The 16162-nt window shown below is 49.8% G+C and overlaps 1 protein-coding gene across 3 annotated transcripts in view; it reads right to left on the bottom strand.

The window, feature by feature from the left end:
* The window catches only part of LOC134969296 (RNA-binding protein 4B-like), a 46218-nt gene extending 32273 nt beyond the window's left edge, over positions 1-13945 (bottom strand). The window contains exon 1 of one of the 3 annotated variants that reach the window (XM_063945153.1): positions 13923-13945. The gene's annotated coding sequence lies outside the window, so the exon portion shown is untranslated. Of the gene's footprint in view, positions 1-13241; positions 13403-13922 lie in introns of those variants that run through there. The other 2 variants (XM_063945152.1, XM_063945151.1) reach the window with 2 other exon arrangements.
* Between the last annotated feature and the right edge of the window lie 2217 nt (positions 13946-16162).

Genomic DNA, 16162 nt, shown 5'->3' with positions numbered 1-16162 from the left:
TAAAGAAATATGCAACACATTTTTCATTGCCTCAATCATATAACGTGTGGCCCTATTGGAAGATACATTAGTCTCATCGTCGTCGACACTGGAGTCAGTATCCGTGTCGACATCTGTGTCTGCCATCTGAGGTAGCGGGCGTTTTAGAGCCCCTGATGGCTTTTGAGACGCCTGGGCAGGCACAGGCTGAGAAGCCGGCTGTCCCACATTTGGTATGTCGTCAAACCTTTTATGCAAGGAGTCGACACTGTCGCGTAATTCCTTCCACAGAACCATCCACTCAGGTGTCGACCCCGCAGGGGGTGACATCACATTTATCGGCATCTGTTCCGCCTCCACATAAGCCTCCTCATCAAACATGTCGACACAGCCGTACCGACACCGCATACACACAGGGAATGCTCTGACAGAGGACAGGACCCCACAAAGCCCTTTAGGGAGACAGAGAGAGAGTATGCCAGCACACACCAGAGCGCTATATAACACAGGGATCCCACTATAAATGAGTGTTTTTCCCTTATAGCTGCTTATATTATATATATTGTGCCTAAATTTAGTGTCCCCCCCTCTCTTTTTTACCCTTATGTCGCTTGACACTGCAGGGGAGAGCCAGGGAGCGTCCTTTCAGCGGAGCTGTGAGGGAAAAATGGCGCCAGTGTGCTGAGGGAGATGGCCCCGCCCCTTTTCCGGCAGACTTCTCCCGCTTTTTCTGGAAATCTGGCAGGGGTATTTTTACACCTATATAGCCTTCCTGACTATATATGGTGTAGATTTGCCAGGCAAGGTGTCTTATATTGCCCTCAGGGCCCCCCCCCCCCCCCCAGCTGTAGTGCTGTGCGCTACCTTGTTGAAGACAGAAGTCTTCTGCCGCCGATTTTCAGGAACACTTCTTGCTTCTGGCTCTGTAAGGGGGCCGGTGGCGCGGCTCCGGGACCGAACATCGAGGTCGGGTCCTGTGGTCGATCCCTCTGGAGCTAATGGTGTCCAGTAGCCTAAGAAGTCAAAGCTACCACCAGTTACAGTGATCGCGCTGAGGCCCACAAAAAGTGGGTCCCAGGGACCCCTCACTTTTAAAAATTGGGGTCCAACCGGTCCTTTTCTGGGTCCCATTGGGTTAAAGGCTCTTATTGATCTTAATCTTATTTGGACACCACAAAAAAGAGTTGCAAGGTGAGAGGATGGGGTGACAATGCTGCTGGGTTGTGTAGCATGCAGGTCACCCTGCACCAGAGCTGTAACTAGACATTTTGGTGCCCTTTGGCAGAAAGTGAATTGATGCCCCACCTCCAAGATCCTAGAATGCAGGCAGTGCGCGCCGCAGGCGCGCCGCAAAAATTTAGGGGCGTGGCTTCATGGGGAGGGGGCGTGGCCACATAATAGTGCCAATTCACATTACGCCACACAGTAGTGCCGCTTATACCCCTTTTCCACTAGCTCAAAAAACACGGATAAATGCACGGGGGCGCGCATTTACCCGTGTTTTTTGCAAGTGGAAAAGGGTAAACGCGGATCAAGTGATCCGGGAATCCTACCCTGGTAGCTAGCCGGGTTGAACACGTATTCAACCCGGCTAGCTGTCTAGTGTGAACGGGAGCCGTGTCGAGGTGACACGGCTCCCGTTCACAGTGCATAGGGAAGGCGGCGCTGGGAGATCATGTGATCTCCCTGCGCCGCCCCTGCCGTGTCACTAGAAGCGTCACCAACCCGGCATTTGCCGGGTTGTGACTGCTAATGGGAAAGGGACCGAGCACGGGTCGCAGCAGGGGGTAGCTCCCGTGTCAGGCTCCCGGCTGCGACCCGTGCTCGTTAGTGGAAAAGGGGTATTATACACATTGCACCAAGTAGAATCTCCTATACACACTGCGCCAGTTAGTGCACGTTATACATATTGCTCCAGATAGAACACATCATACACAATGCGACAGGTAGAGCATGTTACACACACTGCGCCAGATAGAGCACATTACACACAATGCGACAGGTAGAGCATGTTACACACATTGCGCCAGATAGAGCACGTTACACAAATTGCGCCAGGTACAGCACGTTACACACAATGCGCCAGATAGAGGATCACTTACACATTGCAGCCACCACCTCAGACCCCCACTACTTGATGTGCAGGCTAGAGGTGGTGTAATATGGCTAGGGAGAGAGAGAGGGGGGACAGGATCCAACCTGCTGTTGCTAGTGGCTGCTATCACATGTCTCCCTGCAGCTCAGCCTCTTGGGCTCCATGAGCTGAATGTTCAGAGCTGCCCTCACCCCTGGCTTGTGCCTAGCCCTGTCCTATGCTGGGAGCTGGCTGCACACAGTAATAACTGTATGGACACTGCAGCCCTCCCCCAGCACCTCCGAGCTCCGTTCACAGCACAGCCTACTAAATCAAGCAGAGGGCGGCTGCCGCTGATCTCCATAAATCCCGGGTGTACAGTGAGAGCTTCGTGATGGATTACATAGGATCAAGGACGGACTTTGCTAGGGGATGTGAACACTAGCACTGACCTGCGGTAGTGCACTGTAGCCGCCCTTTCCCTCCTTCACTGCCAGATCCTCCTGTGCGGTGTGCTCCTGGACATACTCCCCAACCCCATCCCCGCTGCTGCTGCGCTTACTGAAGCATGCGGGACATCAGAGGTGCGTGGCCCCCCTCCCCCATGTGATTCATATCTAAAACACTGCATCAGCCGATCAGAACTGCAGCAGCGCCAGCACTAAACATGCTGGCAGCTGCTGGGTTATGAATACACAGACGGTCACTCACTGTCGCGGCCAGAGCGCCCGGGAAGCAGGGAAGAGTCGAATACACTTTTTCTGAAGGGGTGTGTCCCTGGGGACGCGCTCCACTCAGATTGGCTAGAGGTGTAATGATTGATGTCTCCCTTGACCAAGAGGCTCCTTCTCCACATATTTAGTGCTCTCTGCAGCCGGACAAGGTAGAAATCAATCATTACACCTCCAGCCAATCCCAGTGGAGCGCGTCCCCGGGGACCCACCCATTCAGAAAAAGTGAGTCCCTGGGTCTTATTATTGGGTAAAATACGCGCTATGCCGCGTTTTTGCGATCACTGAGTTAGGTAGGTTCGCTTCTTCTCCCCTTAGTCCCTCGCTGCAGTGAGTCTGTTGCCAGCAGATCTCACTGTAAAAATAAGAATTTACTTACCGATAATTCTATTTCTCGGAGTCCGTAGTGGATGCTGGGGTTCCTGAAAGGACCATGGGGAATAGCGGCTCCGCAGGAGACAGGGCACAAAAAGTAAAGCTTTAGGATCAGGTGGTGTGCACTGGCTCCTCCCCCTATGACCCTCCTCCAAGCCAGTTAGGTACTGTGCCCGGACGAGCGTACACAATAAGGGAGGAATTTTGAATCCCGGGTAAGACTCATACCAGCCACACCAATCACACCGTACAACTTGTGATCTAAACCCAGTTAACAGTATGATAACAGCGGAGCCTCTGAAAAGATGGCTCACAACAATAATAACCCGATTTTTGTAACTATGTACAAGTATTGCAGATAATCCGCACTTGGGATGGGCGCCCAGCATCCACTACGGACTCCGAGAAATAGAATTATCGGTAAGTAAATTCTTATTTTCTCTATCGTCCTAGTGGATGCTGGGGTTCCTGAAAGGACCATGGGGATTATACCAAAGCTCCCAAACGGGCGGGAGAGTGCGGATGACTCTGCAGCACCGAATGAGAGAACTCCAGGTCCTCTTTTGCCAGGATATCAAATTTGTAGAATTTTACAAACGTGTTCTCCCCTGACCACGTAGCTGCTCGGCAGAGTTGTAATGCCGAGACCTCTCGGGCAGCCGCCCAAGATGAGCCCACCTTCCTTGTGGAATGGGCCTTAACCGATTTAGACTGTGGCAGGCCTGCCTCAGAATGTGCAAGTTGAATTGTGTTACAAATCCAACGAGCAATCGACTGCTTAGAAGCAGGCGCACCCAACTTGTTGGGTGCATACAGTATAAACAGCGAGTCAGATTTTCTGACTCCAGCTGTCCTGGAACATATTTTCAGGGCCCTGACAACTTCTAGCAACTTGGAGTCCTCCAAGTCCCTAGTAGGTGCAAGGCACCACAATAAGCTGGTTCAGGTGAAACACTGACACCACCTTAGGGAGAGAACTGGGGACGAGTCCGCAGCTCTGCCCTGTCCGAATGGACAAACAGATATGGGCTTTTTTGAGAAAAAACCACCAATTTGACACTCGCCTGGCCCAGGCCAGGGCCAAGAGCATGGTCACTTTTTATGTGAGATGCTTCAAATCCACATATTTGACTGGTTTTAAACCAATGTGATTTGAGGAATCCCAGAACTACGTTGAGATCCCACAGTGCCACTGGAGGCACAAAAAAGGGGTTTGTATATGCAATACTCCCTTGACAAACTTCTGGACTTCAGGAACTGAAGCCAATTCTTTCTGGAAGAAAATTTACAGGGCCGAATTTGAACCTTAATGGACCCCAATTTGAGGCCCATAGACACTCCTGTTTGCAGGAAATGCAGGAAACGACCGAGTTGAAATTTCTTTGTAGGGCCTTCCTGGCCTCACACCACGCAACATATTTTTGCCACACGTGGTGATAATGTTGTGCGGTCACCTCCTTTCTGGCTTTGACCAGGGTAGGAATGACCTCTTCCGGAATGCCTTTTTTCCCTTAGGATCCGGCTTTCCATCGCCATGCCGACAAACGCAGCTGCGGTAAGTCTTGGAACAGACATGGTACTTGCTGAAGCAAGTCCCTTCTTAGCGGCAGAGGCCATAAGACCTCTGTAAGCATCTCTTGAAGTTCCGGGTACCAAGTCCTTCTTGGCCAATCCGGAGCCATGAGTATAGTTCTTACTCCTCTACGTCTTATAATTCTCAGCACCTTAGGTATGAGAAGCAGAGGAGGGAACACATACACCGACTGGTACACCCACGGTGTTACCAGAACGTCCACATCTATTGCCTGAGGGTCTCTTGACCTGGCGCAATACCTGTCCCGTTTTTTGTTCAGACGGGACGCCATCATGTCCACCTTTGGTATTTCCCAACGGTTTACAATCATGTGGAAAAAACTTCTCAATGAAGTTTCCACTCTCCCAGGTGGAGGTCGTGCTGAGGAAGTCTGCTTCCCAGTTTCCATTCCCGGGATGAAAAACTGCTGACAGTGTTATCACATGATTTTCCGCCCAGCGAAAAGTCCTTGCAGTTTCTGCCATTGCCCTCCTGCTTCTTGTGTCGCCCTGTCTGTTTACGTGGGCGACTGCCGTGATGTTTTTCCCACTGGATCAATACCGGCTGACCTTGAAGCAGAGGTCTTGCTAAGCTTAGAGCATTATAAATTTACCCTTAGCTCCAGTATATTTATGTGGAGAAAAGTCTCCATACTTGATCACACTCCCTGGAAATTTTTTCCTTGTGTGACTGCTCCCCAGACTCTCAGGCTGGGCTCCGTGGTTACCAGCATCCAATCCTGAATGCCGAATCTGCGGCCCTCTAGAAGATGAGCACTCTATAACCACCACAGGAGAGACACCCTTGTCCTTGGATATTGGGTTATCCGCTGATGCATCTGAAGATGCGATCCGGACCATTTGTCCAGCAGATCCCACTGAAAAGTTCTTACGTGAAATCTGCCGAATGGAATTGCTTCGTAGGAAGCCACCATTTTTACCAGGACCCTTGTGCAATGATGCACTGTTTTTAGGAGGTTCCTGACTTGCTCGGATAACTCCCTGGCTTTCTCTTCCGGGAGAAACACCTTTTTCTGGACTGTGTCCAGAATCATCCCTAGGCACAGCAGACGTGTCGTCGGGATCAGCTGCGATTTTGGAATATTTAGAATCCACCCGTGCTGATTGTAGCAGTATCCGAGATAGTGCTACTCCGACCTCCAACTGTTCCCTGGACTATGCCCCTATCAGGAGATCGTCCAAGTAAGGGATAATTAAGACGCCTTTTCTTCGAAGAAGAATCATCAATTCGGCCATTACCTTGGTAAAGACCCCGGGGTGCCGTGGACAATCCAAACGGCAGCGTCTGAAACTGATAGTGACAGTTCTGCACCACGAACCTGAGGTACCCTTAGTGAGAAGGGCAAATTTGGGACATAGAGGTAAGCATCCCTGATGTCCCGGGACACTATATAGTCCCCTTCTTCCTGGTTCGTTATCACTGCTCTGAGTGACTTCATCTTAATTTGAACCTTTGTAAGTGTTCAAAAAAAAAATTTTTAGAATAAGTCTCACCTAGCCTTCTGGCTTCAGTACCACAATATAGTGTGGAATAATACCCCTTTTCTGTAGTAGGAGGGGTAATTTAATTATCACCTGCTGGGAATACAGCTTGTGAATTTTTTTCCATACTACCTCCTTGTCGGAGGGAGACTTGGTAAAGCAGACTTCAGGAGCCTGCGAAGGGGAAACGTCTCGACATTCCCATCTGTACCCCCGGGATACTACTTGTAGGATCCAGGGGTCCTGTACGGTCTCAGCGCCATGCTGAGAACTTGTCAGACGCGGTGGAACGCTTCTGTTCCTGGGAATGGGCTGCCTGCTGCAGTCTTCTTCCCTTTCCTCTATCCCTGGGCAGATATGATCTTATAGGGACGAGAGGACTGAGGCTGAAAAGACGGTGTCTTTTTCTGCAGAGATGTGACTTAGGGTAAAAAACGGTGGATTTTCCAGCAGTTGCCGTGACCACCAGGTCCGATGGACCGACCCCAAACAAGTCCTCTTCCTTTATACGGCCATACTGTGCCGTTTGGAATCTGCATCACCTGACCACTGTCGTGTCCATAACATCTTCTGGCAGTTATGGACATCGCGTTTATTCATGATGCCAGAGTGCAAATATCCCTCTGTGCATCTCGCATATATAGAAATGCTCTATAGTCAATAAAATACTGTCCCTGTCAAGGGTATCAATATTTTTAGTCAGGGAATCCGACCAAGCCACCCTAGCTCTGCACATCCAGGCTGAGGCGATCGCTGGCCGCAGTATAACACCAGTATGTGTGTATATACTTTTTATTATATTTTCCAGCCTTGTCAGCTGGTCCTTGAGGACGGCCCTATCTATAGACGGTACCGCCACTTGTTTTGATAAGCGTGTGAGCGCCTTATCCACCTTAAGGGGTGTTTCCCAACGCGCCCTAACTTCTGGCGGGAAAGGGTATACCGCCCATAATTTTCTATCGGGGGGAACCCACGCATCATCACACACTTTATTTAATTTATCTGATTCAGGAAAAACTATGGTAGTTTTTTCACATCCCACATAATACCCTCTTTTGTGGTACTTGTAGTATCAGAAATACGTAACACCTCCTTCATTGCCTTTAACGTGTGGCCCTAATAAGGAATACGTTTGTTTATTCACCGTCGACACTGGATTCAGTGTCCCTGTCTGTGTCTGTGTCGACCGACTAAAGTAAACGGGCGTTTTAAAACCCTTGACGGTGTTTTTGAGACGTCTGGACCGTACTAATTGTTTGTCGGCCGTCTCATGTCGTCAACCGACTTTGCAGCGTGTTGACATTATCACGTAATTTCCTAAATAAGCCATCCATTCCGGTGTCGACTCCCTAGAGAGTGACATCACCATTACAGGCAATTGCTCCGCCTCCTCACCAACATCGTCCTCCTACCTGTCGACACACACGTACCGACACACAGCACACACACAGGGAATGCTCTGATAGAGGACAGGACCCACTAGCCCTTTGGAGAGACAGAGGGAGAGTTTGCCAGCACACACCAAAAACGCTATAATTATATAGGGACAACCTTATATAAGTGTTTTCCCTTATAGCATTTTAATATATATATATAAGCATATCGCCAAATTAGTGCCCCCCCTCTCTGTTTTAACCCTGTTTCTGTAGTGCAGTGCAGGGGAGAGCCTGGGAGCCTTCCCTCCAGCCTTTCTGTGAGGGAAAATGGCGCTGTGTGCTGAGGAGATAGGCCCCGCCCCTTTTTCGGCGGCCTCGTCTCCCGCTCTTAACGGATTCTGGCAGGGGTTAAATATCTCCATATAGCCTCCGGAGGCTATATGTGAGGTATTTTTAGCCAAAATAGGTATTCATTTGCCTCCCAGGGCGCCCCCCTCCCAGCGCCCTGCACCCTCAGTGACTGCCGTGTGAAGTGTGCTGAGAGGAAAATGGCGCACAGCTGCAGTGCTGTGCGCTACCTTTAGAAGACTGAGGAGTCTTCTGCCGCCGATTCTGGACCTCTTCTTACTTCAGCATCTGCAAGGGGGCCGGCGGCAAGGCTCCGGTGACCATCCAGGCTGTACCTGTGATCGTCCCTCTGGAGCTAATGTCCAGTAGCCAAGAAGCCAATCCATCCTGCACGCAGGTGAGTTCACTTCTTCTCCCCTAAGTCCCTCGTTGCAGTGATCCTGTTGCCAGCAGGACTCACTGTAAAATAAAAAACCTAAGCTAAACTTTCCTAAGCAGCTCTTTAGGAGAGCCACCTAGATTGCACCCTTCTCGGCCGGGCACAAAAATCTAACTGGCTTGGAGGAGGGTCATAGGGGGAGGAGCCAGTGCACACCACCTGATCCTAAAGCTTTACTTTTTGTGCCCTGTCTCCTGCGGAGCCGCTATTCCCCATGGTCCTTTCAGGAACCCCAGCATCCACTAGGACGATAGAGAAATAATAAACCTAAAATATACTTTCTTTCTAGGAGCTCAGGAGAGCCCCTAGTGTGCATCCAGCTCAGCCGGGCACAAGATTCTAACTGAAGTCTGGAGGAGGGTCATAGTGGGAGGAGCCAGTGCACACCAGTAGTCTAAAGCTTTCTTTTAGTTGTGCCCAGTCTCCTGCGGAGCCGCTATTCCCCATGGTCCTTACGGAGTCCCAGCATCCACTTAGGACGTCAGAGAAAAGTCACTGCCTGCTTTTTCTCCCCAAACATATACACCCTCTTGTCAGGGACAGGGTTAACCTCTGAAATGTGCAATACATCTTTCATTGCAATAATCATGTAGCGGATGGCCTTGGTCATCTTAGGCTGTAATTGTGCCTCATCATTGTCGACACTGGAGTCGGACTCCGTGTCGGCATCTGTGTCAACCATCTGAGATAGTGGGCGTTTACGAGACCCTGACGGCCTCTGAGTCGCCTGGGCAGGCCCGGGTTGAGACCCCGGCTGTCCCAAGGCTGCAGCGTCATCAAACCTTTTATGCAAGGAGCTTACATTATCATTTAACACCTTCCACATATCCATCCAATCAGGTGTCGGCCCCGTCGGGGGCGACACCACATCTATTTGCACTTGTTCTGCCTCCACATATCCTTCCTCATCAAACATGTCGACACAGACGTACAGCAGACACACAGGGAATGCTCTGACTGAGGACAGGACCCCACAAAGGCCTTTGGGGAGACAGAGTATGCCAGCACACACCACAGCGCTATATAACCCAGGGATATTCACTATAAATAAGTGATTACCCAATAGCTGCCGATTTTAAGTCTTTTGCGCCTAAATTTATGTGCCCCCCCTCTCTTTTTTACCCTTCTTGTACCTGGATACTGCAGGGGAGAGCCTGGGGAGCGTCCTTCCAGCGGAGCTGTGAAGAGAAAATGGCGCTGGTGTGCTGAGGAAGAAGGCCCCGCCCCCTCAGCGGCAGGCTTCTGTCTCGCTTCTGTGTGAAAAGAATGGCGGGGGTTTTTACATATATACAGTGCCCGACTGTATATATGTATGCTATGCCAAAAAGGTACTTCAATTGCTGCCCAGGGCGCCCCCCCCCCCCCCCCCAGCGCCCTGCACCCTACAGTGACCGGAGTGTGAGTGTGCTGGGAGCAATGGCGCACAGCTGCGGTGCTGTGCGCTACCTTAAATGAAGACAGGAGTCTTCAGCCGCCGTTTTCAAGCTTCTGTTCTTCTGGCTCTGCGAGGGGGACGGCGGCGCGGCTCCGGGAACGGACGATCAAGGACAGATGCCTGTGTTCGAACCCTCTGGAGCTAATGGTGTCCAGTAGCCTAAGAAGCACAACCCAGCTGTAGACAGGTAGGTTTGCTTCTCTCCCCTCAGTCCCTCGTAGCAGTGAGTCTGTTGCCAGCAGAAGCTCACTGAAAATAAAAAACATAACTAAAATACTTTCTTTTACTAGCAGGCTCAGGAGAGCCCACTAGGAGCACCCAGCTCTGGCCGGGCACAGATTCTAACTGAGGTCTGGAGGAGGGGCATAGAGGGAGGAGCCAGTGCACACCAGATAGTACCTAATCTTTCTTTTAGAGTGCCCAGTCTCCTGCGGAGCCCGTCTATTCCCCATGGTCCTTACGGAGTCCCCAGCATCCACTAGGACGTTAGAGAAATGAACCTAAATGACAGGGAGAACAGTTAATATCACTGGAAATCTGTAGAAGAGTGTTACATCATCATTGTACTGGGGCAAGATTACTACATTAAACCAGGGCTTGAAACATTTTAGTAAAATCTAGGAGCCAGGTAGAAAGTGTAGGAGGCAAATAGCCCGCCCCCTCCGCCCCAAAATAACTAACCATACCCCCCACATGGGCAACCAACACCCACACAACTAAGGGGGAAGCTCCCCAGCCAACCAGCCGTCCGCAGCTACCCACTGCTCTGTGGCCACATTAGTAATGCCACCAAAGCCAAAATCCATGGCCACGCATAGACTCTTATCAGAAAGCTCTATGCAGCCAGCGCAGGCTGGGACGAACACTCCACCCATGTACTCCTGTGCAGGAAATAGTCGCCACAATACATGCATGCCCACAAAACTCTGCTGGGACTGAAGATCTGCTTTCTCCCTCCCTGCATAACCTGGAAGCCAGGCTGCAAAATGTAGGGGCCATAGCAACCTGGGATTTGTCAAGCAACGCATGAAGCCCAACCATCTCTATCGACTACACTACAGACATTTATCAAACGTCAAGAAAATGGGGGAAGAAAGTGATCTATCACCCATTCTCGCACCAAGGGGGTGATTCAGGTTTTTTTTGCATAGCTTTAATTAATGTGCGCCCAATAGGGCAATTGATGTGTTGTCGCTAATGACATGAATACTGAAAAGTAGACCGGTTTAGCTGATTCACTCCATTCACAGTTGTTTACTCAACACAATTTTAGGTCTATGAACTTTAATATCAGTTGCACTCTGGCCGCAGGCATCTACATTTGAATACATTCTTTGGGGAATTGAGTTGTTCTAGGCGTTCTGACTAATTTTCCTGACTAAACAGGACTTCTTATACACCCGAACAATTATTCAATTGTTTTTTGGATGCACATGCATACTGCACGTCACGCCCATACAGACAGGGGTTAGCCGCCTAAAACAGTCTAAACTCCTGCTTTGGGTGCAGAGTTTGCACACATTTTTTCTTGCACCTCCGAAGGATTTGAGAAGACAATAAAACGTGCTGGGCGCCCGAACGGCAGAACAATTAAATTGCTGCAGTCGGGTGCCATCTAGTGGTGGTCGCGAAGAAAACAATTGATTCTTCCCAAAATTTTATTATGTTTTACTGGGATACAAACATTAGATCTGTGTAGCAAATACAGGAATATCTACAACAGATAACTATAGAAGGGAAATCAATTGTACGCGTCTTTGCCGTCGAAATCACTACAATTCTAAGCTGTGCACATATCGGCCAGTTACAGTAGTACATACATCGGATCAGCACAATGCATCTGGATTAGCACAATGCATCAATACTGGATAAATAAATTTCCCCCTATGAATGCAAAGCAACTAATACATCCTCTAACAAAGACTCAAGGCCCGTACACACTGGCCGATATATCGTCCGTTCTCTTGAAAGGCCGATATATTGCGGGTACGTCGGCCAGTGTGTACGGCCGATACGTCTGAACTCCGTCATTCACAGACGTATGCGTCGCCCCCGCAGCACAGCCGACAGCCAATATATCTACCGATATATTGGCACGTCGATGTGTGTGTACGGGGCGGTCGGCCGACCGCCCGTACACATGCTGCTGCGGCCGGCGGTGATTAACAGCTGAACTGGGCAAGCGTGTGTACACGCCCGCCCAGTTCCCGACGTCAGTCCCCGACGGATCGGCCAGTGTGTATGCTCAACACACTGCCTGATCCATCCATAGACATATCTGCCAATCAATTGACCGGCAGATATATCTTCCAGTGTGTACCCACCTTAAGGGACGTATTCAATTAGTAACGACAATCTCAGAGCTATCAAACTCAGCTCTCCTGCATATTCAATTGCGCACCGTTTTCACCTTTTTAAGGCATTTTCGCCTCAAAATCTGCGAAAATGGCCCACATTCTCACCGACACAGGTGCAAATACACTTGTATTCCTCGATCCATGTTTTTCGCTCCAGCTGAATTTTTCGACCTAGGCAAAAAAACTGCCCTTCTATTGAATAGGGTAAATCCCCATTTGAGTTCCGGATAGTTTTGCCGGCCCTTACCCAACCCCTCTTTCACACAGGCAAGCACGTTACTGGGTCAAGGACTTCTATCCTATAATTTGCAGATCAACACAGGTATTGTGTGAAAGGGTCAACCTGGGTCTCTGACCCTGGTCAGTTCCTGGGTCGAAATACCAGGAAATTTCAACCCTGGTTGCCCCTTTCACACAGAAAAAGCACACATACTAAATCATCAAATTACCGGATAGAATTGCTTCACCCGGAAATGTAACCTTCTGTCTGAAAAGGGTATTTCAGTAAATGTGGTCTTCTCTGCACCAATGCAGTGGCACAGGAGAGGGCCCCCATCTATCAGGCTCTGTGCGGCTGTATTGTGTAATACCCCATAGTGCTGGGCCCGGGACAAACTGAAAGGAAATTAAATAAACTTATATTTGCTCCAAAAGTGGAAGATGCGTAAAGAAAATAAAGAAGAGAAATCTGCCACTGAAACAACCGAGGTGAAAGATTAATTATTCTACCGGAAACATCTGCAGCGCAGCGCCAGGCCTAGGCCTCGGTTATTGTCGCAGAGCATTCACCCAGCCATCTGCGCGGCAATCACACTGTACTCTGTGTGCGTCTTAGTACGAATCTCCACCGTCACCACAGATGCCCAGCGCGCAAACCCCGCAAGTCACGGCACAGTGACGGGAACCAACACACCATGAGAAAGTAAGCCGGGGAAACAAAATGTCTGCCCGTGACATGGGTTACAGGAGCTGGCCATAATCCTCCCAAACCCACCTCCCTGCGCCCGGATGTCGAGCCTGTAACTCCCCCGCCCAGGGCACAGCCGCATTACCTGTAGGCAGATACACTGCTCTCCCGCTCTGTATCACAGGAACCGAGACACTCACCTCCCTTCCCCACGCGCGTACACCACAAAATGGCAGCTCGCAGCCGTGGTCCACAGTCCAGGAAAAGAAAGGGGCGGACCCATAACGTTACCGCTTCTCAATGGACTAGCGTCACTAGACGGTTGAGTTACAATTGGTTAGGAGTGTAGGTTGTGAATCGTTAAAAGAGCGCAGATTGGTCACGCTGTATGTTCGCGTTTTATTGGCCGAGTAACAAGGCGAGGCCGTAGCAACCTGTGTGTGTGTGATACGCAGCCACAGGCCAATAAGACCGCGGCCATTTTGTTGCTCGTTCATTGTCTTTGTTTGTTGATCACATAAGTACAGCTATATAGTAGCGCTGACATCAGAGATGATAGGTATGCCAAACTCGATGTCTGCCTATAGCCTGTACAGCCCAAAGCGAGTTTTTGTGTTAAATGTTTCATATAACCTTGGAATCCAAGGTTATGGAATCCAAGGTTATTTGAAACATTTAACACAAAATCCAAGGCTTGGATAACATGTTACACACTCGTAACATAAATACACGAAAATTCTTATTATGTCCTGATTTCTATAAACATCTAATCCCCGCCCCCGCTCTCACTGCCTTTAAAGCTAACGCAGACTAAAGCTGGCTATACCGATGTGGTAGCGTCTAGATTCTCTTCGTGCAGAGGACCTTTCCCATAACCCTCTGGGTCCATGTTCTCTCATATGCCCCTAGCATGCTTACGTCATACGTCACGACACCCAGTGTGACTGAGCCGGCGGTAGAGCGTACCATATTTCTATTTTAATTTTGTCTTTTCTCTGACGTCCTAGTGGATGCTGGGGACTCCGAAAGGACCATGGGGAATAGCGGCTCCGCAGGAGACTGGGCACAAAAGTAAAAGCTTTAGGACTACCTGGTGTGCACTGGCTCCTCCCCCTATGACCCTCCTCCAAGCCTCAGTTAGATTTTTGTGCCCGAACGAGAAGGGTGCTCACTAGGTGGCTCTCCTGAGCTGCTTAGTAAAAAAGTTTAAGTATAGGTTTTTTATTTTCAGTGAATCCTGCTGGCAACAGGTTCACTGCACCGAGGGACTAAGGGGAGAAGAAGCGAACTCACCTGCGTGCAGAGTGGATTGGGCTTCTTAGGCTACTGGACATTAGCTCCAGAGGGACGATCACAGGCCCAGCCATGGATGGGTCCCAGAGCCGCGCCGCCGGCCCCCTTACAGAGCCAGAAGACTGAAGAGGTCCGGAAAATCGGCGGCAGAAGACGTCTTCAATAAGGTAGCGCACAGCACCGCAGCTGTGCGCCATTGCTCTCAGCACACTTCACTCTCCGGTCACTGAGGGTGCAGGGCGCTGGGGGGGGGGGCGCCCTGAGACGCAATAAAAACACCTTATATGGCAAAAAATACATCACATATAGCTCCTGGGCTATATGGATGTATTTAACCCCTGCCAATTTTTCCTTAAAAAAGCGGGAGAAAGGCCGCCGAGAAGGGGGCGGAGCCTATCTCCTCAGCACACTGGCGCCATTTTTCCTCACAGCTCCGTTGGAGGGAAGCTCCCTGACTCTCCCCTGCAGTCCTGCACTACAGAAACAGGGTAAAACAAGAGAGGGGGGGCACTAATTTGGCAGATAAATCTATATAGCAGCTATATAAGGGAAAAACACTTATATAAGGTTATCCCTGTATATATATAGCGCTCTGGTGTGTGCTGTCTCCCCAAAGGGCTAGTGGGGTCCTGTCCTCTATCAGAGCATTCCCTGTGTGTGTGCTGTGTGTCGGTACGTTGTGTCGACATGTATGAGGAGGAAAATGGTATGGAGGCGGAGCAATTGCCTGTAATAGTGATGTCACCCCCTAGGGAGTCGACACCTGACTGGATGGTCTTATGGAAGGAATTACGTGATAGTGTCAGCACTTTACAAAAGACTGTTGACGACATGAGACAGCCGGCAAATCAGTTATTACCTGTACAGGCGTCTCAAACACCGTCAGGGGCTCTAAAGCGCCCGTTACCTCAGATGGTCGACACAGACCCAGACACGGACACTGACTCCAGTGTCGACGGTGAGGAAACAAACGTATTTTCCAGTAGGGCCACACGTTACATGATCACGGCAATGAAGGAGGTTTTGAACATTTCTGATACTACAAGTACCACAAAAAAGGGTATTATGTGGGGTGTGGAAAAACTACCCGTAGTTTTTCCTGAATCAGATGAATTAAATGAGGTGTGTGATGAAGCGTGGGTTTCCCCCGATAAAAAACTGCTAATTTCTAAAAAATTATTGGCATTATACCCTTTCCCGCCAGAGGTTAGGGCGCGTTGGGAAACACCCCCTAGGGTAGATAAGGCGCTCACACGCTTATCAAAACAAGTGGCGTTACCGTCTCCTGATACGGCCGCCCTCAAGGAACCAGCTGATAGGAAGCTGGAAAATATCCTAAAAAGTATATACACACATACTGGTATTATACTGCGACCAGCAATCGCCTCAGCCTGGATGTGCAGTGCTGGGGTGGCTTGGTCGGATTCCCTGACTGAAAATATTGATACCCTGGACAGGGACAGTATATTATTGACTATAGAGCATTTAAAGGATGCATTTCTATATATGCGAGATGCACAGAGGGATATTTGCACTCTGGCATCAAGAGTAAGTGCGCTGTCCATTTCTGCCAGAAGAGGGTTATGGACGCGACAGTGGTCGGGTGATGCGGATTCCAAACGGCATATGGAAGTATTGCTGTATAAAGGGGAGGAGTTATTTGGGGTCGGTCTATCGGACCTGGTGGCCACGGCAACGGCTGGGAAATCCACCTTTTTACCCCAGGTCACCTCTCAGCAGAAAAAGACACCGTCTTTTCAGGCTCAGTCCTTT

Source organism: Pseudophryne corroboree, chromosome 11, assembly GCF_028390025.1.
Source record: "Pseudophryne corroboree isolate aPseCor3 chromosome 11, aPseCor3.hap2, whole genome shotgun sequence".
Lineage (NCBI taxonomy): Eukaryota > Metazoa > Chordata > Amphibia > Anura > Myobatrachidae > Pseudophryne > Pseudophryne corroboree.
The sequence above is the reverse complement of the archived record's forward strand: the minus strand, read 5'-3'. Positions and strand labels throughout refer to the sequence as shown.